Source organism: Cyprinus carpio, chromosome A2, assembly GCF_018340385.1.
Source record: "Cyprinus carpio isolate SPL01 chromosome A2, ASM1834038v1, whole genome shotgun sequence".
Lineage (NCBI taxonomy): Eukaryota > Metazoa > Chordata > Actinopteri > Cypriniformes > Cyprinidae > Cyprinus > Cyprinus carpio.
This window is the reverse complement of record NC_056573.1, coordinates 10,963,127-10,989,664: the sequence shown is the minus strand read 5'-3', so window position 1 is coordinate 10,989,664 and position 26,538 is coordinate 10,963,127. Positions and strand designations below refer to the sequence as shown.

The following is a 26,538-nucleotide window of genomic DNA, read 5'->3' as shown; positions in this document are numbered from 1 at the left end:
ATTGACCGGCCAGGGACCAGTTGTTTAAGTGAGAGAACATCTGTAATTTAGTCCAGATTAGGGGAATTGTAATGTTTAAAAAAAAGTAGATTTTTGTTTGTGTTTGCCTTCAAAATCGGCAAAAATCGGTATCGGCAGGTCACGCTTACAAAGAAAATCTGAAACTTGAATTGGCCAAGAAAATTGCTATCAGTGCAACTCTAGTTTTTTTTTTTTCCTCACGTCATCCCAGACATGATGAAGGGGATGACGGGGAGATCAGATCTCTGTGTGGAGCAATGGCTGTTGTCAGACTCCTTGTGCATACAAAAGTTTCACTGTATTATTACAATCAATGGTAAATGGGATGTTTGGAAAAATAAATTGATATTTCTGACTGACACACTACAGCAAAAGATAGAAATAACTGACGTAAAACCTTTTTTGGTGAAAATACTAATGGCCTAAGCCTTTTGCACAGTAGTGTATCTCAATTCTAAAAACAAACATGTACAAAATTATTTGTTAACATTATTTGTAAATAATACATATTATTGTTTAATTAATATTTTTACATGTAAAATAATATTGTATATAAAATAAAAACTTTTTTTTATAAATAATTATTGTTTATAAAAATATCTTAAGTATCCTTTTAAATATCCTTCTAAAAAATCTTAATCATTGTCATAAAAGCACATATGCAAAGGAAGTTGATTTGAGATTATCTGGAGAGCATCTTGACTGTAATGGAAGCAAGACATTTGGACCTGACTGTATATTTATGTGTTCGCAATAGTTTCATAAGATTACATCACAGCTAGCCATGATGGCACAGAGCTAGAAAGAACGAGCAGTAATATTGAGAGTGTCAGTGTGCTGATAAACTGCTATATAAGCAACAGATTCTAGTGTCCATCTGTTATCTGCTCACACCAGCAGCAGCAGCAGCAGCAGCAGCAGCAGCACGAGGCTGTGACATTAGAGCTGGTTGTGTGCTGTGTGCAGCGGGCTGGACTAGTGACTCATGGAGCCAGCAGATGAGCTCCGTCCCTCAGGGCAGAGCAGCTCATTGGCTCTTTCCTCCTGTCACTCATCCAGACATGGGACTAACCTCACAGCAGGTGTGTGCGTGAATGTGCCTGAGCCCTTGTTACATAATAATAAATAATATGATGTATAGAAGCTAAAGACCAGCACGGCACAACAGCTTGACTATAAGGACACATTATAGAGAAACAATCCAAATCCAATTGGACTTCTTTGTTCTCCGTGACAAGCAGGTGTCAGAAACTGACAGTTACACAATGCTTTGTGTACCAGGGAAACCGTGGTTAAGGGGAATTTCTGGTTTTCCATTCCATTTTTTACACATTGGTCTGAAGAGGCAAATCACACGAAAGAATTGGACTGAATTTTTGTGCCAAACATTCAATTTTGTCAGGCCTTTAGAGTCTACCATTCTGCAAAAACAAATATAAGCTTAAAGTGATACTCCACCCCAAAATGAACATTTTGTCATTAATCACTTTACCCCCATGTCGTTCCAAACCCATAAAAAGCTTTGTTCGTCTTCGGAACACAATTTAAGATATTTTGAATGAAAACCGGGAGGCTTGTGACTGTCATATAGACTGTCAAGTAAGTTACAGTGTCAAGTTCCAGAAAAGTATGAAAAGTATCATCAGAATAGTCCATCTGCCATCAGTGATTCAACCGTAACGTTATGAAGCGATGAGAATACTTTTTGTACGAGAGTAAAACAAAAATACTTTTCTGGACCTTGACCTTGAAAATTGTAATTTTGGGGTGGAGTATCCCTTTAAATTGAAAGGCCAGCGTTTAAAGAGCACAAGAAAAATACCAGACATCCCAAAAAACCCTAAAACTCAAAGACTGATGTTCGGAAGAAATGTCAATATGCATCACACATCAAGAGCCACAAATCAGTCTCTGGCATCACTTCCAGTTCACCATCACCATCAGACATTGCCTGTGCCAAAACATCCTGACTTGAAGACATATTTTTCTTAAACACTTTAATTTTATATGTGATGCTGGCACTGAAGGGCCCACAGCGTTTTCAAGGATATTTGTGCTCTGTGATAGAGGAAAGGCTCTGAAAATAAAGCCTAAGGTAAATAGCGAACCTATTAAAAGGCATCATTCTGACATCCAGACCACACACAGGATGTACTGTGCCTTGTCGGGGGACACCTGGCAGGCACAGGTAGAAACAGTGCATCTATTCTGAGGAGGTGCAGAATTTGGCCTTCTATGGCCCAAGTAAGACTGCAGGTGAGCTTTTCAAAGCACAAGCACGTTTGTCTGTATTCTTCAGAGAGCAACTTCGGTTTTTAGCACATTTAAATGTGCTCTCTTCCCTATGGGACACCCTCTAGGAATGCCCTTTAAACCACTTTCAAAGGTCATGCTAACAAAAAAAGCATTTGATGATTGGAAAGTGTTCATTTTGGACCCTGGCTACATGAATTCACATTAAGAAGAATAAAAGTTAAGTGGAATCTCTTTAGATTCAGTAACATGATTAAAATCATATAGTTGATATTTTTCTGATTAGAAACAAGCATCAACAAATATTCTGATTAGAAACAAACAGCAAGTTTTTAAAAAGCAGTGTACATACAAAAGCAGGGGTGTAAAAACAATCCGAAACATCCTGAGAGAATATAAATGTTCTAGCAAAGCTTAGTTGTTCAATACCTAACTGTGAGTTCATGAGAACAATGTTAATCTAGTTGGTGTAAACGGATCTTAGGGACATTAACCCAGACCGAGGTTCCTTTAGTGCCAAGCCATGACCCAGATTATCCTGTACTAAAGCTCATGGAACAAATCTCATCACTCATGACCTTACTCTTGCGCTCATCACTCCCAAAGCTTAGGGGCTTTGATCACTCTTAGAATAGTGAATAAATAATGACAATCACCATACACTTTGAGGAACCAACAGTAGACTCATCAATTAAAAAATGGATGGTGTCCTCAATGAACAAAACCTGAGCTCTCGTGAAGTTAATGCTTTATCCATCCTGGATACGGGTGATATAATCCCATTAGTGCTACTCGAGGAGCAATGAGAGGACAGCAGTGACGAAGAACTGAGGATGGCTTTAGTTGGCTAGTGATCCTGAAGCTGTGGATTGGATCACTTTACCGTCTCAGTCAGCATATATATTAACATGATTCAGGTCCTGAAACTAAGGTAGTGTGATTAAATGAGGAATGCATCCCAATCATAATGCGATTACATTTTAATGGCTTGTTACTGAGTCTGGAACACCTTGACTTCATCATTGCCTTTACCCAGATGACCGTACTGAGATCTGCACTTCTGAAGGGTTGGGAATGATCAAAGGGAATGTGTCGGCTTGTACACCCCATAAGCTTAAGCGGAAATGACATGGGAAAAACTTATTCTGCACTATAAGCTGCTCCCTCAAGTAACTCGTGTTTTTCTGTGAAGGAACATCTGCTAATGCACACAATAACAAACACAACACACTAAAAGGACTTAGGAAAGGAAAAAAGACTCTCTGCCCCCAGTACTGCGGATTCATATGAAATGTTCGTTGGTTTATAAACAGAGGGTTTGCTGTTGTTTTAAGTATTGTCTTTGCAGCTAGTACTCTGTAAGTTATAATGGATAAAAACAAAGTTAGTCAATTTTTTAGTAAAACAAAAAAAATACATACAAACCTGTGTGTGGCTCAGGTTTTAACAGGCTCCGAGCTGCTGTCTGAGCTGACCTTGTCCTCCAGCTGCTGCAGGTTATCAGTGGGGGTGATGCCTGGGCAAGACAAAACAGCAGGTAAGATGCTGCCATCACAAATCAAGGTAAACAGTGAATGTTTTTTTTAATTGTTTTATTACCATGATAAGAAAAAATGTTAGTTCATGCAAATAATAATGGTTTTTAAAGCTTTAAAGCTAAAGCTTTTATGCAAATAGGAATTCTAAGACATGAGGACTAGGAGTTTTCATTTTTTGATAGATATCAATAAACCCCACCCTCAAGACTGATTGACAGCTGACTGTGATTGGCATTGGAAATTCAAGTGCAAAGGGGATTGCGATTTCATTTGAATTTTGTGAGGGTTGGAGCAGGACGCGGAGAAAGTGAAATAGCAAATGAGTGATTTTCTATTGCTTTCCGAAATGACAGAATCATAACTTGTAAGACATTGGAAATGCAATTGAAAATGGACTTTGCGTTTCCATTGAAAATATGTCAGACATGTTACATAAACGGAAAAGAAAATGGAAACAATTTGCAATTGCAAATACAATGTGTAGTTCCTTTTGAATACAGTTCTATATTCACTGTGTTCATCAAGCTCAACTATTACCCAAATTATAAAAAAAGAACAAACTATTTTTTTTAATTATCATTTTAAAATTATTTTGTATTACATTTTAAATTGTTAATAGAAAATATTTAATTACCATTCAATATATTTCTAAATAATAATAAATAATTTTTAAATAATATAAAAATCTTACATATATTCACCTATACATAAAAAAATATACATATATAAAAAAAAATATCATTATATATATAATATTCATTAAATTTTAAATAGAAGTCATAGGTCATCAATTATTACAATATTTTCAAACTTATTGCCAGCATATTTTGGGATACAATGTTTTTTTACCTTAATTTTAAAGTTACACAAATCAAGCATCACATGTCCCTAAATTCTATAAACATTTGCAAAAATGCCAAACTACATACAGTAAAAACAACTGTGTGACCTCTTGAGGTTTTCAAATCAACAGTTTGTTGAAAATGAAAAAAGAGAAAGACAGAAAGATGCCCTTTTTTAACCTTATTCATTATTAATGTCTAGCATCTGTGGCATCATTTTTCAAAGATGACCAAAGTAGTGTATGTGGGGTTAAAGGGCATTTTAAATCTGGTAATGCTGAGCAGTGCAGCCTGCTGCTAGTATTAGCAGTGGAGAGTGAGTGAGGAGTGTTTGTGTGTTCCTTCCCTTATACTGTGCTAATGAATCATCATGACACTACAGAAAGCAGCAGATGTTGGAACTTCACAGGCTCACAGGGCTACAGTTTGTCATTTTATAGGGAAGTTCCTCCCGACAACACGGACATTTGTGTAATGAGAAAACCCCGGTTCAAACTCGCTGCTCAGGGCTCAGCAGCACTTTCATGAAGCATTAACCATATTATTACCTCATTCAGCATTGTGACCTAACAGCAAAACTCAAGATTTACAAATTCAGAATCACTTTATTAATGCTCCATTTTGTTTAGTTTTTCCACAAAATATTTTTTTTTCTCAGACTTATCAAGACACACAGGCATATTTATCATCATCCCTCCCTACAACATTCATCATAGGGCACAGTTCGTGTGATTAAAAAACTCACATTTACAGTCAGCTTATTCCTCCATACATTGCACGCACTTTGAGATATGACTATGAGACTTACAGATCCATCAACAGAATGCAAGGCATCTACTTTGAGAAGCTTACAGAAACAATTAAGTGGATGACCAATGGCTCTCTATATTTCCTGGGTGTGAGATGGAGGATTTGCCTCACTGGCACAGGTGCAGATGCATGATAGGGGTAGGTTTCTCACAGGATGTACTAGAATGCAAGATCTCTACTGGCAGTGTGCGAGAAGGTGCACCTGGTTTTGGTATGAGAAGACTCCTTGGTGATAAGCAAATATTTAGCAACCTTTATGTACTTTCTTACAACAAATATATAGGCCTACCTACTTATTTAAAATATTTATCTAAATAAATGTACTTTATTATTACGCAAACTGCAAATACTTGTTTATATATGCATTTACATTTAGTCATTTAGCAGACGCTTTTATCCAAAGTGACTTACAAATGAGGACAACAGAAGCAATCAAACCAACAAAAGAGCAATAATATATATAAATTAAATTAAATAAAATATATAAATAAAAACATATTTTAAACATGTTTTTATTATTTAAATGAGCAAATAAGTAAAATATTTATTTATATAAATTATTTAATACTTAAATTACATAATTATTATATTTAAATAATAATAATAATAATAATAATAATATAATAAAGTATTATTATTGCATGATATTAAAAATAATTCATATTACATGATTATTTTATATTGTAAAAAATAATGTATATGATTTATTATTCAATTAAATAATAACTATTATTTTTATTAAATTATTGTTATTAATTATTAAATAAAACAGAAAATAAATAAATATTTTTAAATATAATAATTTAGTTTATGTAAATATATACATTAGTAAAAGAGTAAATAAAGTAAATAAATAACAAGAAGAAAACAACTAAATCCAACAGTAGTCCTTTTGACACCATTAATGCATTCATGTAGGTTCTTTTTCAGTCAAGCATTCTAGGTTTAAGGGTGACCATGTTCAGAAACTTCTAATATAGCAGAACATAAATCCCGCTGAAAGCTGGTTGAGATACTACTCAAGCACAGAGACAGCCCTCGCTTTTCACGTGGACATTTGGCATTCCGTTCAGACAGCACTCCTAACAGAGCCAACCGCCGACTTTCACAGCTTCATTTATCTGTGAGCAAACACCAAAGCCTGCATTATCATTCCAAACGAGTCCTGAGCCATGAATCACAACAGCATGTGAGTCAGTTCCCAAATCTACAGCCAACAGTGTCAACTTCACTTACCACAACACACTTATTCCACTTCAGCATGATACTAAAGAACAACACAGAACGAAATGGTGTGAAATAAGAACACAGATCTAACAAACGATCATAGTAACATCCCTGAAACAGTCTGTAGACATCAGTGAAGCCAAAACTCTAGACATCAAACATCAGCCAGATGCGAGAATACCATTATACTGCTGAATGCAAGTGCTATTTATGTTCAGTGTGTCTCTTTCATGCACACACATAAACTCAAACTCTTCACCTTGGATGTTATTTATCTTTGATGGCACTCCCATCATGCCGTTCTGCCACCAGCAGCAGAACCAGCACGCATCTCTCAAAGCTCCAGTTTTAATGAGTGAACAAGCTACAGCAGGGAGAATTTACATCAGTGGCTGTTAACTGTTTTGTTTTTTGGTGTTAGATGATTTTATTTTGGACATCATATGGCAACCCAAAACAGTGTTGTTTAACAAATATGTAGACCCAACGGTACAAAATTATTAATATCATGAGCTTCAGTAAAGAAAACAACAGCAACAACAACAATAATAACAATCATTTTTGTTTTGAAATCTTACATTTTAGTGGTTTCTTGCTCTCGGGAGTCAATCATTCATGGTTTGAGGGTAATGGCATGTCGCATTTATGCTGACCAAGGAATATGCTGAAAAATACATTAGTTTGTTTGAATGCACAGCTTTTTTCATCTACAACATAATATATGGTGAACAGTTTCTCCATCCTTTATAAGCCAATAAACCCATTTAATTTGCTATCAGATAATTATGAATGGTTATATGGTTAGTTGTAATAAAAAAAAACAAAAAACAAATATATATATATATAATATATATATATATATATATATATATATATATATATATATATATATATATATTAATATTATAATTACATTTAAAAAAAATTCTCTGCATATTGTCCTCTTAAAAATATATGGTCATCTTAATAAAAACATTTTTTTTAAATAAAATACAAAAATTAACATTTATTAATATTTGATCGCTGTTGTCCATATCTGGGCTTGCCACAGAGGAGATGCATGGCTGGATTTTCACGTGTTTAAGGTAAATTTGCCTTTATGTTTTAGATTTCTAATACATTGGTCCGTATGCATTTCGATAGTTTGATTCTTGTTTACTTGACTCATTATACATTAACGTTCACCTTAATCACATAACCTCTTTAAAGTTAACTTGTGTGCAGTCACAGTGAGTGATATTTCAGCGAAAATGTTTTCAATAGTTTAGAGATTCACAAAGCACTGTTTTTCATGTAAAAACCTGAGCACGACTGGAAATGACTGGAAATTATTATGATATGTTTTAACTGCTAGCTAGCTAATGTTACTAACATAAAACAATTGCATGTAGAATAAGGTTAGTTTCTGTTATTTCAAAGACTTGACTGACGTAATACAGTGAATTCAGAGTAACAACATTGTAGTAATATCATCTTTTCTTTTGCTCAAACGTTCTGTAATTTGTTGTTTATAAAGCAAAGTCTTATGAACATTTGTTTCTACCAACAGGAAAGCTTTGGATACACTGCAGAATAGGCCAGAATGTAAGTTGAGGACTATACAGAACAGGGGTCAGCAAACTCGGTCCCTGGGGGCCAGTGTCCTGCAGAGTTTAGCTCCAATCCAAATCAAACACCTGAACCAGCTAATCAAGGTCTTACTATGTGTACTTGAAACTTCCAGGCAGGTGTGTTGAGGCACACTGGAGGTCGAGTACTGGGGTCGAAACTGTGTATGGTGCAACAAATGCAGTTCATGTAATGGAGATTGAATTGTATTAAAGAACAGTAGCCACTTGAAGTTGCATTCAGTCATACTTTATTTTTTATAGTTTCAGTAAACTAAATATTACCATTCTATACCTGTGGAGGTATGCATGTTATGTTGATTAATGTCACTGTTAACATTTTTTTTTACTGAATGCACCTTGAAAAACTTGTGTCCATACTTTAGCAGGTCATGTGAATGTGACTGATTCACTTTCATTTCTGTTGGGAAAAAAAAAAACTGTTTAATTGTATTTTAGTGGTTTGATTTGTGATAAAGGTATAGACATGAGGTTCTCAACTCTGGCGCTCTAGATCCATGTTCCTGCAGAGTTTACAGCATAATGTTAGAGCTAAACTCTGCAGGAAAGTGGGAACCCCTGGTATAGACACAATTAATATAGTTTATCTGGTTATATTAATCAAAAAGAAATTAGCAATGTTTACATAATCATAGGGAGTAATAGCTATTCATAAAACTAAGTAAATGGAAATCTCGAACAAAGAATATATAATAAAATCTACTTATTTACTTCATTAAATAGTAAGTTAATTTATAGTTAGTAATTTTAATAGTAAGATTTGCTTATTATTTTGATAAATGCAAGATAAATGCAAAGCATTATTATAAATTAATAAACTTTATTAATTACTTTAAATAAACAACTTCTAAATTAATTAAATATAATTAAGTAATATTTACTTAAGAGTTCAATTAAATTTACTTTTTATGAATGTTAAGTTCAGTAGATTTTACTTGATAATAGCAAGTTTAAGCAAATTTACTTTAAATATATTAGTGCAAATTGTTACAAGGATTTTTTCAAATAAATCTTAAAAGTTATTTTTTCAGTGTATAGCGAAACATAAAAGGAACCACTTCAACAGTCCATAAGGAAACCATCCCTGCTTCTCTTGGGACATCTGACGGTTGGGGAAACAAACTTTAAGAGGCTCTCTTTAACTCAAGTTCTCCTACAGGAAAGCAGGACAGTCCCAAACCACTAAAGGAACATTCCCCATCGCCACACACCAAGGTTTATTTTGAGGAAACAGGCCCCAGTGGGGCCAAACAGGTTGGAGGTGTGGTGGCTTTTGCACAGGCCCTTTTGTTTACCAACAAGTGTGGGAGAGGCTGGCCTCCTTTAAGGGGGAGATGAATAGGTTTGTTAGTATGTTAAAAGCGTTAAAGAGCGTCTCTTCACTAAAACATCCTTACACAGCAGTTCTGCTTTGAGAAAGAGCCCAAGCTAGGGGCCGGCACCCACCAACAGCTTAATGAGAGCTCGTAAAGAGAGGGAGGCAACACATATACGTACACACACTTCTGGCACACAAAGCCAGAATCCCGCTTTCTGCCATAAATAACAGTGTCAAGGTCCAGAAAAGGTATGAAAGTCATCGTCAGAGTACTCCATCTGCCAAAGAAATTGTTGAACCGTTTTCTTCGCTTACAAAAAGTATTTTACTTTTCAAATTAAAAGTTGACTTTTAAAATTTATTTTGGTTATTATTGTGAAAACTCAGGAATGCACAAAATATTCGGAATTAATAATAAGGAAGGTAAAAAGTTGAAAATAATTACTAAGATGTATACACTCCTTTTACATGTATTCACTGTGTATGGAAAATATATTAACGTTACTATATGCACTAGTGTTAAAAGTTTGTGGTCATGACATTTTTTTTAGAGGAATTAATACTTTATTTAGCAAGGGTGCAGTAAATTGATCAAAAGTGACAGTAGACATTTACATTTGTTACAAAAGTTTTCTATTTCAAATAAATGCTGTTCTTTTGAACTTTCCTAAACTTTACTAAAGAATCCTGAAAAAAATCATACACTGGTTATACACTGAAGACTGGAGTAATGATGCTGAAAATTCAGCTTTATCATCACAGGAATAAATTACATTATAAATTATATTACAATAGAAAACAGCTATTTGAAGTTATTTTTGTAATAAAATTTCACAGTATAACTATATTTACTGTATTTTTGATCAAGTAAATGCAGCCTAAGAGACTTAGGAAAACAAGATAAAAGATCATAATGACCCCAAAACCACAATCATATTTTGCGCAGCTTGTCAGTGAACAACGGCTCTGTGTAGTAAATGCTGTTCCACATGAAAGCACGCACATGTAGAGATTTACTGCTCATCACAAAACCGACATAACACAATATAAACAAAAAAAAAAACAACACCATAATTATCATGCACCAAAAACACTTGTATTTATTTGTGCTGTTGCTTGTAGTTTGATTCTTTTAGCTTGTAGCTTGTAGCTTGTTCTTTATTTTTAATTTTATTTGACCGTAGACCTTTTTCCCCTGAACATACGAACCGAACCGTGACCCTAAAACCATGAACCAAACCAAACCGTGATCTGAACCGTTACACAAATTGTGACAAGCATGGTATAATTTGCTATTTATTTGTTATTATTTCAATACACTTTTTTTTTTATAAATAACTATAATTAACCATTTTATAATTAGCATATAATTTATAATGATTAATTGTTTTAATATGATTCCTTTTGAATAATAATAATTGGATTATAATCTTCTAATAATTTATTGGAAGTGTCAGTTTTGTTATCCATACAAAAGATGAAATATAATATAGACACAAAATATAAAATATTTTATAGGCAGTTCAGGATAGTACTTGGTATTGGATTAAAAAGAAAATTGGTCACATCAAAAAAAAAAAAAAGAATGATAAAAAAGTGGTAAAGGAGAGAGGGAGAGAGCAAGAGTAATGGATGTTATCACACACCTTCCATCAGCAGTATGGGCCACACAACTCATGGTGCTGGATTACAACTAGCCAGTCGTGACATCAGCCGTGTGTGTGATACCAGGAGAGAGAAACACACACACACACACACACACACACACATACTCATCTGCCCACTGCCACCCACTCCTCTCTAATCTAATTACAGCCCCTCAACCAGCTGCTTGTGTAGGCACACAGCAGCGGCAGGACGGAGGCCGGTACAGAGTATCAGCTATATTAAATTTTCATAAACTAAATCTTTCGGAGACAACCAGATTCTGCTGTTCTTTTAATAAGTGGACCAGCTGGACAAAGGCACTGTGGATTCAGACCTCACCCAGTCTATTCACTAAAACCACAGTCATCATCATAACCTTACCTTCAAAATGCCTTAACACACACACACAAAAAAAATAGAGCATTCAGCACAACACCACACCACATTTTTCGAACACAGCTGAGCAAACCCTTGTCATGGCAAACATACTGAATTCTCAGCTCTGTCCAATTAAAAACCATGGCAGGATAAGCAAAGAACTGCAGTGTCAGATATTCCTCTTCCATGGCATCATGGAGCACCTTCAGACCAGGTTACACCATCAGCAACTATACCGCTAAGTCACTATTAGCAATGGCCCTGAGTAATAATAAATAATAATAATAAAATTTATTTAGCATAGCGCCTTTAAAAGAGTACTTTCTCAAAATGCTTTACAACACAAGCAAACACAACAATCCAAAGTAATACACAAAAATACAGAATAACAATCAGTTAAAAGCAAGACGAAAATATAAAGTTTTAAGACGAGATTTAAAAATGTTCGAGTTTGCTTCCCTGATGTCAGCCAGTAGAGAATTCCACAATTTGGGGGCATAAGATGAAAATGCCAGATCACCCCCAGAATGGAACGACTAAAAGACCACTCTCAGAAGATCGCAAATTGCGACTAGGTGTATAGTTAATTTAAATCTCAGCCAAGTACTGAGGAGCCAGACCATGCAGTGCCTTGTATGTTAACATGAGAACTTTAAAATCAATCTGGAATCTAACCGGGCGGGAGCCAATGCAACAATTCAATCAGACATCTCTAAGATGCTGCTGTATTGAACATGGCACCTGATGACTAATTTAGTATTTTTTGTTCCCTGTCATTTTGCTTTATTTGGTGTTTGATTCATCGCGGGTTCCCTCTTACGTCTTACTCTGGGGTTCCCTTATTGGTATTTAAGCACATGCGCACTCTTCAAAAACGGCACTTTTACAGGACACGCAAAAATACATCGATTAAAATGCATTTATATTAGATAGAATGGAATATATAGATTAAACCTAAATAAAACAACAATTCAAAACAACACATATGTCATAATAAATCCCATATGTCTTACTAACAAGAAACTATGCTTCTAACCACAGGTTGAGGGCTGTAGTTCCAACCACGTAAGTTTGCGATGCTGTTTGCGAATGTTCGTTTGCGAACGATGGTTTTGGGAAACACCGAATCGTTGAACCATGTTGGTAACTTGTTACCATAGTTGGCTAATGATGCTTTTAGGAAACGCACCTCTGGTTTGGAACTACATGAGGGTAAGCAAAATGTCAAATATTATTTTTGGGTGAACTTTCCCTTCAAAACTGTTTAATTATGACACGCATAACCTCCATCAGCAGCTTTGTTACTGCAAGTCACCAGCAGTCACTGTTTCTGGCATTTTTGGTTGCCCTGGTAGCAAAACTGCATGTTGACTCTGACCTTTTTATTCTTCTAAAAATGAACATTCTGGAGGGATTGGTTGTAATGGTTGTAAATAAATCACACCAGTTTATAAAGCATCATACAAAGACTCTGACAGCTGTTTTTTAGCCAGTGAGAAGACTTTGAGATGCTCTTTTCCTGACCGTCATTTCGCACTGTTTTGATAACATGTCTTAAGAGGGTGGGATTTTGGAGAAAGGGGGGTCTAATTCAGTCCTAGGAGGTCTGTAATAGGATAAAGGTATCCTTGGGTCACTCAAGGACGTCAGTCTTTGAGGGGCTCAACCCCTTGCAGTTAAGCCTGAGCAGATGTGGCTCAGAGGAATAATTCATGCCTTGAGTGCAAGAAGTATGAGTTTTAATCTTGTGTGACTGATAATTAAAACAAGAAAAATACAGAAATTTCATCTATTTATGAACAGATTTTGTTGAAATATTTACAATTTATATGCTGTTTGGAAAAACTGTCAGAGCACACAGCAACTTTTAAATTGGTGTCAGTGGAAAAAAATATATTTTTTGGGTCCAGATGGTGTAGCTACAGTATCTACCAGCATGGGCTAACTCTTCCATGCTAGTAGCCAGCCAAACTTCTTCAAAATTCTTTGGCCAAGTCTGGTGTAGGTTAGCAAAACAGTTAACATTGCTTGCAGCTCCTTTAAATGAGTCTTTTGACTAAGTTGTGCTAATTGTGAATTCATCATGTGACATTACTGCTGCATAGTATACATGTTAAAGAGGACATATAAACCTCTCTGAAGCTACAACTTCTGTTCAGAATGGAGAACTGTGAATCATAAAGGCATGTTCATCGATTAGTACTAGCCTATTTAGCTACATGCAACAAAACACAACTCAAATGGGTACATTTTCCAACACGAGAGCTGAACAACAAGTATAATTTGGTTGTGACTGCATGGACCCGTAGATGTTTTTCAGCAAGGGGAAGGTTGACTCACAAAAAAGGGCCACTGTGAGTCAGAGCTCTTAATCCCTCCATAAGCGCAATTTCACCTTTTTCCAAGTTGTGCTTCTTTAACACTGTGGGAACATGCTGAGAGAGTACAGCCAGCTTTTGTACATGGGAATTTAATTTCCACAGAGAAAGAACATCCAGCTTGTTGCTGATCTGTGTGATGTTGTTTCAAAGTTTCCGCTACATAACGGCACATACATCATTTAGGAAATTAGCGAAAGTCAATTTTACTCAGCCATATTCATGTGCGGTTTTGAAACACATTTGCAGAGGTTGGAATTCCAATCAAAATGTTCAAGAGCATTCACAAGACAAATGCATTAAGACTCGTGACTGTCTCATGAACTGCTTGTCCTACAACAAGTGGGTCAATGACAAATCAGACTGTCTAAGATAAAAGAAAAATCTAATATGCACTACCATTCAAATGTTTAAGGTCGATAAGATTTATAATAAAAAAAATAATAATAAAAAGTTTTTATGCTCTTATGCTGAACAAGGCTGCATTTATTTGATCAAAAATACTTTAAAACAGTAATCTTGTGAAATGTTATCACAATTTAAAATAACAGTTTTCTATTTTAATAGATTTTAAAATGTCATTCATACCTATGTTGTCAGAGTTTTCTGCATCATTACTCCAGTCTTCAGTGTATAGCCAGTATATGTTTTTCAGGATAGTGAAAAGTTCAAAAGAACAGCATTTATTTGAAATTGAAAACTTTTGTAACAAATTTCAATGTCTACTGTCACTTTTGATCAATTTACTGCACCCTTGCTAAATAGTATTAATTCCTCTAAAAAGACCAAAAACTTTTAACACTAGTGCATACTGTATATAGTAACATTAATATATTTTCCATACACCATGAATACATGTAAAAGGAGTGTATACATCTTAGTAATTATTTTAAACTTTTCACCTTTCTTATTATTAATTCCGAATGTTTTGAGCATTCCTAAATTTTCCCAATAATAAATAAAATAAATTGTAAAAGTTAAAATAAACTTTGAACAAAGTAGATATGTATTTAAGTCACTGCACGTATGAACTGCACTTTAATATATTTTTTAAGATTTTTTTAACTAATAATAGATCTGGACAAAAGAAAAATGAGTGTCATTGACCCTAGCAACAATTTACATCAGGCAATCTGAAAAGATATTCATCACCCCAACCAGAAGTTGTTAATTAAATCCAAGAAAGCCCCTATACATCATTAAAGGACTTGGCATTTCATCATTTGGGTCTGACCAATGCTAAATTCCTCTCGCTTGCTGAGGTGATTTATTGAAACAGCTCTAGATCAGAATAATCCTCTCATGATCATTTATAAAGAGATTAATTCTGGCAGTCATCCATCCAGACAGACAATAATACAGGTATCTCTGCTGCCCACTCCTGAATCACAAAAGCCCAAATCAATCTTTAATATTTATTAAGGATGAACTACAAAACGACAAAGAGAAGCTTGCTCAAACAATTGTTTGCCATTTAAAAACACCAAATAAATTAAAATTACGGCATTAGGAACTTGACGTTCATTTGTAATAATACAATATACACTAAATAATGCTGAATATGCCAAAGCATCAAAAACCTTGAAAAAAAAACAGCACAAGATACTCACGTGATGAAAATTCCTTTGAAATCCACACAGAAATGACACATTTCCAAAGTTGGCGTGCAAGGAAACACAGGATCACAGTACACATCTTTCGACATATTTCATTGCCGGGTTTAGTCCCGTAACGGTGGCAGAGGAATGATAGTGTCCTGCAAACTAAACAAAATCTTACAACCGACTGGATACACCGATAGCAGGTAGCCCTCAACCTCTATTAGTCTAATACAGTCTGACTGCCTTCCTTAATCACAGGTCAACATTGAACTTCTTACCCTCTTTCCTAATCTTCAATTTAAAAAACATGTTAATGATAACAAAGACTTTATGCACAAGTCCAATATGTTGCTGCGAGACCATGTATACAGGTCAAGTATTGGCCCACAGAGACGTAGGCTAATTACAGTTCAGAAGCAGTGCTTATAGCAATAAAGAGTTGAGAAACGTCTTAATCGCATCAGTGGAGATTGTAGGCCAGATTTCAATGGGATTACAGTGTCATCGCCGCTCTCGCTGCCCACAGAAAGCTCCGTAAAAAAACAGGGACACTTTTAAATGTCCTTGAGCCTGTAATGACAGATGTGCAATGAGAGGAAAGATACGCTAACATCAGGTTGAGATGAAGCGTTAATCAATTTCATCTCAGGATTTATGATATTATATAATGCCATGAAATTTGGTAAAGAAAAATTTTGGCATCAAAGACAGTGATTCTCATGCAACAACTAGTGAGTCACTGAAAGCCTTGCCGAAAACTGTGAGAATTTGGCCATATTGTGACCGAAAACAATATTGTAAGGTTTTTATGTGTGAAACAAAATCAAGGCAGACTGACTCCCTGGAGGCCTTTATAATGTTCTCAGGTCAGATCAAATGTTCCCACAAGAATATTAAAACTTAAAATCACAAACAAATTGCCAGTGTCGCTTTCAATTAGAATTAGAGTTACTTTAATTCAATTTTTACTATAAAGCAGCTCTTCAGTTTGTTCATGTGGGTGACTGACCTCAACGGACTGAACAGAAGAAATGAACCGCAGAAGATTTCCATGTCAAAGAAGGCGGAGCCCCAGAGCACACCTACCTATTCCGTAATCACCGCGGACCAATGGTCGTTGAAAGGCTTTAGTGACCAGAGTAAACTTTTGCTTGAATTTCTTATTTTATTTTTGCTCAAATTTTCTTCAAAGTATATCAGACCCTTTATAAATAATGTCTTAATAAAACACAAAAAGCTTTGTTTAAAGGGATAGTTCATGCAAAAATGAAATTTCTATCATCATTTACTCTCCTTGTTGTTGCTCACACTCTGCTTCATTTACTCTGCATTAATCACAATTTACTAAACTGTGCTAAATTAGCCCTACCAAACATTCATTTAATGATCTCCTTTTAAGTTCTTCACAAGACAGAAAGTCATATGGGTTTAAAAAAATAAGAGGGGGAAGAATTGATGACAATTTTTATTTGGCAGGACATTTTCTTGAAGGGCTGGGGATATAATATATAATTATCTCAATACAAAAAATAATACAAGTTAAAGGAAAGTAACCAACATTAAAGAAAAACAAACATTTATGTGTGTGCACAGGCTACATATCTGCATTTCTGCCAATACTGTGCCACAAGAGAGAACTGGCATTTGGATCGTGTTAATGCACTGCCACTTGAACCGACCCTGGGGGTTAAGCACAATTTTACTCTGGCCAGGACTGACTGAGACTGAGTGATTTATACGTCTGCACAACCTCCAGGGTGCATTAACTGGGCACACCATCATGTATTTGTCGCTAGATGCCCAGCGAGTGAGCTAGTAATATAACAGTCTAACCCCATCACATAACAGCCCATTGCATGAGGGTCATTCGCACATTTCATATAATGTAAAGCAGCTGTTAGCAGCTAGCTGACGTGACCATTGCAGAAAGAGAAATAATGCCAAAACATAGCACAAACAGTGCCAAGTAAATAAGCACATGAAATGAGATGACAGCAGAGACTAATTCATCTCTTCTCTAGTCTAGCACACTCTGGACGACGTGAAATAGGTTAGTGTTTGAGTGTCAGGCTTGGCCCTCAGCCAATGCTCCCAACTACTCACCGATCCGCTTTTTTTGTTGTTTATTCCTTTATTGGTGATCTCTGTAAAGGCAGTCATATGAACACAAGCTGGCAGATGATGTAAACTGCAGACATTTTATTCATTCTGCTAGTCATGCTGCACTAATAAGTGAGTGATGGGGAGAATCTTTCATTTTGGGTTGAAGCCTTGGGAATTTAAGTAATCCTAAAATGGCGGGAGATTGTGCTTCTCTCACACATGTAAGGCTAATTCTATTGTTTGTGTTGAAAATGTTCGAAATGATACTGGAGACTGAAATAGGAAAGAGAATGGGAAATAATATGACAAAAATATCCTCACAAGATCAAATGCCTTTTCTTCACATGGAGTGAGTTCACATAGGTGGATGAGTCTCAGGAATTGCTTGGATCTTAACATGAACAGCCCCATGGCATGTTTAACTGTAATTGATGCTGCGTTCCAGGCAGGTTTTGAGCCCGTAAGTCACGACTTCAAGCCACAACTCACGACTTTGTAGCGTTCCAGGCAAGTCACGCCAAACTGCCAGAGCGCAAGGAATTGGAGCTAGATTATTAATTTTATTGCAACGTTATATTGTCCTAAAGTCTATTTCTACCGTGTACGACTTGCATAAACACCGCATCCGTAGGCAATATTATCCGTAGGGGCTGTCATTGTTGTTTTGTGGGCTATGTGACGTCAGAGCTCGGAACTGGGAGTACATCGATCTAGTACGAGTTCACGGGTGGGAAGTCACGGGTTTGACTGCCGTTCCAGTGCACTTTCACGGGTAAAAGGTTGGAAAAACACAGGTTACGGGTTGCCTGGAACGCGGCATAAGAGCCCCTTCCCTAAATAGAGTGGTGGAACTATGATGTCACTTTGTAGGCAAAAACCCGGAAGCAAGTTAGCATTTAAGCACTTCCGGTTCCATCATCCCAGAGTCAATGGTTTTTTTGAATGGGATTTTGGTTAAATCCCTAAAATAATGTCATAGTTTCACACAAGCTCAAGATACTTTCACATTTTATTCTGCAACATAAAACACACCAGTTACACCCGACTCGTGATTTTTTGACAATGTTACGTTTCTTTAAGAAGACGGTTGCTAACAAGTTGCTAAATGGTACTACAGGCGCTGTGCCGCTATCGGAGACATATAACGTCATCATATCGAACAGTAATCAACTTACAGCATTTTCCAGTCATAGTATAATTTGTAATACAATTAATTATAGAATAACCAATTAATAGTTTCCCGCATTTTATATTGTTGTTCGACAACGTTTTTTTGTTTTGCCCTGAAATGCAACAAGTCTTTGTGGTGAAAGTGATACTTTAACGATGCATAGTGCTTAAAGCCACGTTAAAATTAAATGTTTACGGCCACATGAAGCTGTTAGAAAGCATATGAGGATTTTCTAGAAGCAAGGATAAAATAACATTTTGTATAACTTACCCACCCTAACAAAGTTGAAATGTGGTACTTTATTCACTAAAATAAGTTTAATCTTACCATATCCAAAAACTCACTCACTCTGCTGTTATTTAATAAATTAAATGCACTAGAATTTTATTGAATATTACATGCAGACACGTTTTTAAATAAAATATTAATATTAATCAAGGATTTATTGACTTTTAATGCACCTTATTTTGAAATGTGCAGAAATACGTGCTTTCAAATGTCCTTTAGTTATGATTATTTCATAATTCACTATACTATTTACTATTAATGTCTTATTTAAGTTTTAGTTTGGCTCTAGTTTTGCATTTATTCCAGTTTATATTAAAAGGTTCATGTAGCATGGTTTAAAATTCACACACAGAGTAAATCCTTCTCACTGTACACGTTATAGATTATCTTGATGGACAAAACTTGTAAGTTTTATGAACTATGATTGAACACAGAGCTTATTTTTTGCGATAATCCAAAAGCCTATGGAAAAATCCTATAGGCTTTTGGTCGAGGGAACCAGTGCGATGCGAACAGCCGAGCCGCATACAAAGTGACGTCATAGTACCCCCACTCTATATGAACACCAATCACAGGTCCACACATGCTTTTCATCCTGTCCAGAGGATTTGGGTCACATTTTAATCCTGCAGTCAGACATGCCTCATAAAGTTCAGCAGTTAATTACTTTAATTCGACATTAATACTTATGATACTTTTATAATACACTCTGCTTATTTACATAATACACATTAAACTGTATTGCAATGAATTAAACATTCATATTTTACTATTGATTCATTTATGAAACATTTATGAGTGCTTCTCCGACTACAGACATTTAAATGTCCCATGGGGTTGATTTCTATTAAAACTAAGAGATTTCAACATTTTTCTGTTATATAAAGGTCAAAATATCTAGGAAACATTTTACCCAGTCTTTATTGATTTCTGCTACATTTCGAATGCAAATGTATTTATTTTTGGTTTGTTTGCTTTTGCACTTGTGTCATTTTTTGCTTGAGTTATTTAGCCATTTTTGAAGTTCAACAACCCTCAACAACTATTTTAGCCCAAAAGGTTTTTATCAATAAAATGCAAGAACTTACCAATGTTACTAAAGTTAAAACAAATAAAACAAATAAAATGAAAAAAAAGAAAAGAAAACAAAGAAAAAAATAAACAAAATCAAAAAAACAATTCAAGGTCCATTTCACATGAATATTAATATCACTGATTATTTGTTATTAAATATAATTTCCAATCAAGCTACTATTTTGTAAAATTATACAAAAAATGTGGAAATGAATCTGAATCATACAAAATTCTACATATTCTTATTCTTTACATATAAATATTCTTTGGACACTGTTGGCTAACTTGGATGGCTATTTAACTTGAGTTTGAAAAGTATGTTTTAAGAGAATTTTTGTCCTTTAAGTTCTTAAAGACCAAACATGCTCATAGCTGAAGAAACACCCTTATACAGTATGTGATTGTCATATATTAGAAAGAATTCCAATATGTAAGCAACTGCTGTGAAATGAGTTATGAGGGAAGCTTTTACAGGCAAAATATTTAAAGGTGTGAATGGCAATATAAACATTCATAAAACTGATTATTGAGAACATAACAGTGACAGCTATTCCCTGCTCTGCATCCATATCCATCACCTCTTAGCCGGTAAAAGCAGGATATTATAATTCTGCCTCAAATAAAGATCATCACCCATGGATAAACCGATTGAACGATTTCTAATAATCCTCCGGAAGTGGGAGAAGGAATGTGACCTGGCACCCAGCATCAGTTCCCATCTGCTGTGGAGCACCTCCATAGGGCTGCTTTCATCAACACCTTCTGTTGAGCTGTTCACACTCACAGCAGTGTGGCCTTAATCCTTCATCAGCTGACCCAACGTTGGGCCACTTTAACTGCACAAATATTACTCAGGAGCCTGTAAACAAGATGCAATTGCATTTCCCTATGATATGAGTCGACAAGCCCTGAGCTGGAATAAGTGCTGAAAGATTCAATAAAGGCCTGATCTGCTGTGCTTACGCAAGGATTTTATTTGTCGATGCTTTCTGTAAAATCAAAGCAATATTTAGTAACAGGCCCTGTAAAATGTCTGCAGCAGTTATGTAAGAACAGGGCCTCTAACTCTATGAGCCCAAAACAAGACATTAAAAAAAGCAATAAAACCATAATGGTTTGAGGTTGTAGCCACATAATTGGGTTACATGACGAGCACAATAAGAGTGGACCAATAGCCAGATGCCCCAAAATCAGGGACTGGGATCATATTATGTTCATTGAACATATATTCACATTTTTATGCCTATAGAACTACCGATGTCACACTGGCACTAAATTTGATATTTTCTACATTGCTACTTTAATTAGCATGCTAGCAGTTGGTTGTGATTTTACTGTTAGACAGTAAAACCCAGTGTTCCTGTAGTTCAAACACTGGGAGCACTGGGATAGAACACCAAGGACATGGGTTCAATTTTCAGGGAATGCCTGCTTTATGTCTAACATCATGTATGTTACTTAAAATAAAATGTAAAATTTATGGCAGTTAAGTTGATAATGGGGAAGTCGTGACCTAGTGCTTAAAGAGTTTGACTCCTAACCCTAAGGTTGTGGGTTTGAGTCTCGGGCCGGCAATCACTCACTCACTCACTCATAATATTATTAAGTCAAATACAAAGTTGACCTGACCGGATCAGCAGAAAAAAAAAAAAAAACATTATTATTGTGCCCTGTAGACTTCAGAATGTGTACAGTGTTTGTACGCGGACAAAAGAGCGGTGGTTCTGCAGACAGGACACCTGCACTCATCAGCATCATATCAAGCTTGACAGCTTTGCATTTTCTGTTGTGACTAACACGCCACCTACTCTGAGGACCTTTTAAAGCAGACCAGTGGCACACGTCCTGAACAGAAAGGGGAGTATGGCAGCTATGTATATACCCACGTGCATGTACTCAGACACAAACACACGCCACATTACAAAAGCCTGCTGGGGGTCAGGCTATGCAGCTGCGGCTCCTATTGATGTGAAGATTCAGACAGATGGGCCTAAACCGCCCCAGGAGAATAAACAATATAAAGGCAACATGAAACCACAATAACGCAACCCAGGAACAAAAGTGTTTCATCATAACCACTAATAACTACTTGGTCAGAAGGCATCCAAACTGAAATCAGTCAAGCTACTGACCATGTTAAATCAATATTAATTGATCTTTATTATAAAATCTCACAGAACAATGGCTTTTACACCAAAACTCTGTCACATTTTGTGTGATTAACTGTAATAAATAAATCAAATAAATCCAAGGTTTAAGCTTAGGGCCAACTGCAGCGAAAGCACAAACACCTCCATTTCAAACTAGATCCATCAACAGCACTTGGTTGTTCGACATTATACTTGTAGCAAAGTAAAAGCTTCTTAAAATGAAAACACACAGATACTTGAAAAATGCAAATACTTTAAAAATACTTTGTAACTATCCAATACTGCATATAAGAACAAATGAGTTGTACACAAACTTGCTTGAAATTACTCAAAATCCACACACACACAAAAAAAACTGTTCTACCTCTGATAGACTGACAGCACGTTTGCAAAATAGATCAGTGTTGAATGCAGACCAATGACGTCTTATTTTTAATGATATGAAAATAAAACAAGCAATATATTGACTCTTTGCAATGTCTACTTAGAATCGTTGAATTCTCTTAATTTGGGGGATTTTTCCTAAAGCAAATAATAATATACAGGTGCACAATCAACAGATTTATTGTAATTAATCAATTGGTATATCATGCAATATCAAAAAACTACAGTCAGCCATAATTATTAGATATTTCTAAAACTTAATCAAATGTTAGTGGTACCTAGCTGAAAGTTTGAATATTTTTACCATAACTCATTCACCTTCTTTTATTACGTTCTTCCATGATATGAAATATATGAAGTCTAATCTGAGACACTCATTATTATGTTTTGAGACATGACCACATGGGTATGTCCTGTCCGCTTCCCTCCCATCTTCTGCTCTTTAGATTAACATCATAACAGGGGTCTTCTTCATGGATGTGGCTCAGAGTATTCAAGATTTTACTCTTTACAGGAGTTTCAGCAGATTTGACATAAGGCTGAATTTCTGTAAAAGTGATAAAATTGTTAAAGCTGTCTCAGCATATTAATCTGATCAAGCATTTTAAAACATAATATATATACAAGGCATGTAAGGAAATGCATGATAGACACAAATGAACTAGGCTACATGAAGGGAGAAAAGAACCGTCTAAAAGAAAACCCGGTTGAATTCAGCCTCAGATTTCGCAAGGGTTTAAAAGGCTGATATACCTACTGGATTTAATTACTCTCATGATTTATCCTGTGATTCACTGCTTGTACTGTGAGATGATGGAAAATGCTCAGGACTTTCCACATGTCAACAACAAAACTCACCCTGAATGACCCACTGGATCATCCGCTTATGACCCAATCACAGCTGGCTCGACCATGTAATGCAGGGTGCCAATATGATGTCAAAATCTGACCACTCCGCTGACGTTTTTTAAGACAAAGTGGAGACTGTACTCCGGTTCTTTATTTCCTCAAAACCTGAGAGCAGTGGTAACTGCATTTTCATCTGTTACCTCTAAATGCAGTTCATTTCCGCATCTCTGCTGAAGTCATCATGACATTCCTCATATAATCATGGCTTTACAATCCCAAGACACTGTTCCAACTCTGCTCTTTTCATTCCACATCCCTTCTTACACCACCGAAGAAGACAGAGCACTACATTCCTGTTGTGTTATTACCATCTTCTGTAAGTTTGATGCAATGTATCTTGTAACCAAAATGCAAAATGGGCAAACGGACTAATTAAACGTATAAAGTTAATCAAAAATGAATCTTACATTACCTAAACCAGCTGTTTTGATTCAAAACCTAGCTTTTGGCGACCCAACTCACTAATCTAAATTGTTTAACGTATAGCCGAAAAGTAACAAAAATGTCTTTAAACCAAACATGAAAAATAAAAATGACATGTCAAACAATCCAAAAAACACAAATTACATACATTTGTACAAAAAAAAAAACAAAAAATACGCATTCAAAAATGCTTTAAAGTTGCGATCATGTAATGATCCCTTAATTTGTTTTGTGACAATTTGAGTCACAATACAAAAATGTAGGCGCAGACTTGGTTCCATTTATTGGTTGTTGATTGGATAAGCTAACATTTCATTTTAAGAAAAGACTAAAAAACAGGTGAGTCTAAGAAAAGACAAAAAAAATGGACTAAATGATTGGAGAAGTCGTTTCATCGGACGATTGGAATACAACATTTTGATAAAAAATATATGGTATGTGTGTGTGTATATATATATATATATATATATATATATATATATATATATATATATATATATATATATATAAATGAAACATATGCTCAATAAAATGTACTTAAAAATAGATGCATGATACACAATATATGGTTAGATGTGTTTTTTTTTTTTTTTCTGCATTTAACATTGTTTCCCTGCTATCCATAACCTGTGACCAACCAGTTGAGTTTAAACTTACCATTTTTATTGAGGGAACCAACAATGATTGCATTTAAAAGTGACGGTTAGTTCCTTGTGCTTAGAACAGCCATTAGTCTGTGGTTGTTCAAACTGAATGGCCTAACATAGTGAGATTTTGGCTAATGACTAATGCTTGAAACAAGAATTTTGAGATGCGAGCTCTAACTTTGTATGACCCTCCCCTTAAGCAGCTATCCTAATCCAAACAGACAGCATACTCCAATCAAACAGCCTTTAAATCTGGTTTGAGCAGCTGTATTTTATACAAGCACTTTTTATAAACACAACAGGTCAGGCAGTACCACAATGACAGGCCCCCTGCCAAATCTCGGATGTCTGGATGACTTAAGCTGTCATTCTGGCTCATCTGATACCCTTCAAACCTCTATTTGAAGCTTAGAAAGACATAAGCAACATCTAAACAGTATAAAATTTAAGAGACAAGCATATGGAGAGAGTCGAAAGAAGTAGGCATGTGTGAGTCTATGTGCTTGGCATGCTGGAACTTCATTAGTAAAGGTCCTGATAGACAATCAATTACAAGAAGCCAGACTCATGCATCTACATTATCAGACAGCTACAACAGACAAAACAAACTCATATGTGGAGGGGAAAAAAGCCTGCTGTTACTTGAAGCGCATTTATTGTCTGTCTGCTCTGTAATCCATGCGGTTTCAAGACAACAGCAACATTTACACCTTTTGCTGCAAAATGCAATTACGGAGAAGAATATACTGCAAACACCAGCTACACTGAGCAACTTACTCTTCATATATGCTGCTAATACATCAAAATAGCTGAAGATAAACGCAGGGGTGCAAATCACATGCAACATGTCATTGGCAGCGTTAACGTCCACGGAATGTGGATGTCTGCAGTTGAACAATAGGTGAAGGATGCTAGACTGTTATTGAATGGGCTGTAATGAGCTCTAAACAGACACTGACGCGTCCTAAATACAGCGTTAAATAAAATGACATTTACAACAAAGAACTTACCTTTATGATCTGAGCGTAAACACTTCAAATGAATGAGGATGCTGCGGTATATTTCCGTGCTCATTCGTTGTAGACTGGAGCTGAAAACCTCGCGTTGGGCAGCACCTACCAGCTTATTGAATCCCACTGCATCATGAGCCTTAGATCCAGAATAGACCGTTGTGCGAAAGAGGGGGAATCGGTCAAACAGACTGTATCATTTCCTCTTAATAGTAGTAGTTGATGTTCATTTTCACAGTAGCTATAGAAAAGAATACAATGTAAAATAATAAACAGATTAAATATTCAAAATGTGCCCTCTTTGTACAATGACTTTTCGGTTCTAAATGAACAGTTCACCCCCGTTTTCAATATACCTCGGTCCAATTTTCTTAAAGGGGCCGCTACGTTTACAACGCACAGCTGATGATTTGTGGTCCGTTACATGAAATGTCAAATATAAAAAATGCACTTGACCTCTGGGTAAAATTATTAATGTTAAACACACTGATTCTTTTAGACGGGTGTTTCCGTTGTTTTTCTACTGTATTTTAATATTTTACGAAAGCTAAAAAGAAAAAAAACTGTATGAGACTGATGTATTCAGTCGATATTTGCTTAAACCTCAATGCTTATACATTAATTTAGATATAATTAACTTACGCATTAATTGCCATATTATTATTATTATTATTATTATTATTATTATTATTATTATTATTATTATTATTATTTGGAAAAGGACCATACAATATTAAA

The 26,538-nt window shown here is 35.5% G+C and overlaps 1 protein-coding gene across 2 annotated transcripts in view; it reads right to left on the bottom strand.

Moving 5' to 3' along the window:
* Window positions 1-25,953, bottom strand: part of LOC109113421 (protein FAM110B-like) — a 31,590-nt gene extending 5,637 nt beyond the window's left edge. The window contains exons 1-2 of one of the 2 annotated variants that reach the window (XM_042772520.1): window positions 25,801-25,953; window positions 3,696-3,790 (exon numbers count right to left, since the gene is read on the bottom strand). The gene's annotated coding sequence lies outside the window, so the exon portion shown is untranslated. The remainder of the gene's footprint in view (window positions 1-3,695; window positions 3,791-25,800) is intronic. The other variant, XM_042772510.1, reaches the window with a different exon arrangement.
* Window positions 25,954-26,538: the final 585 nt, after the last annotated feature.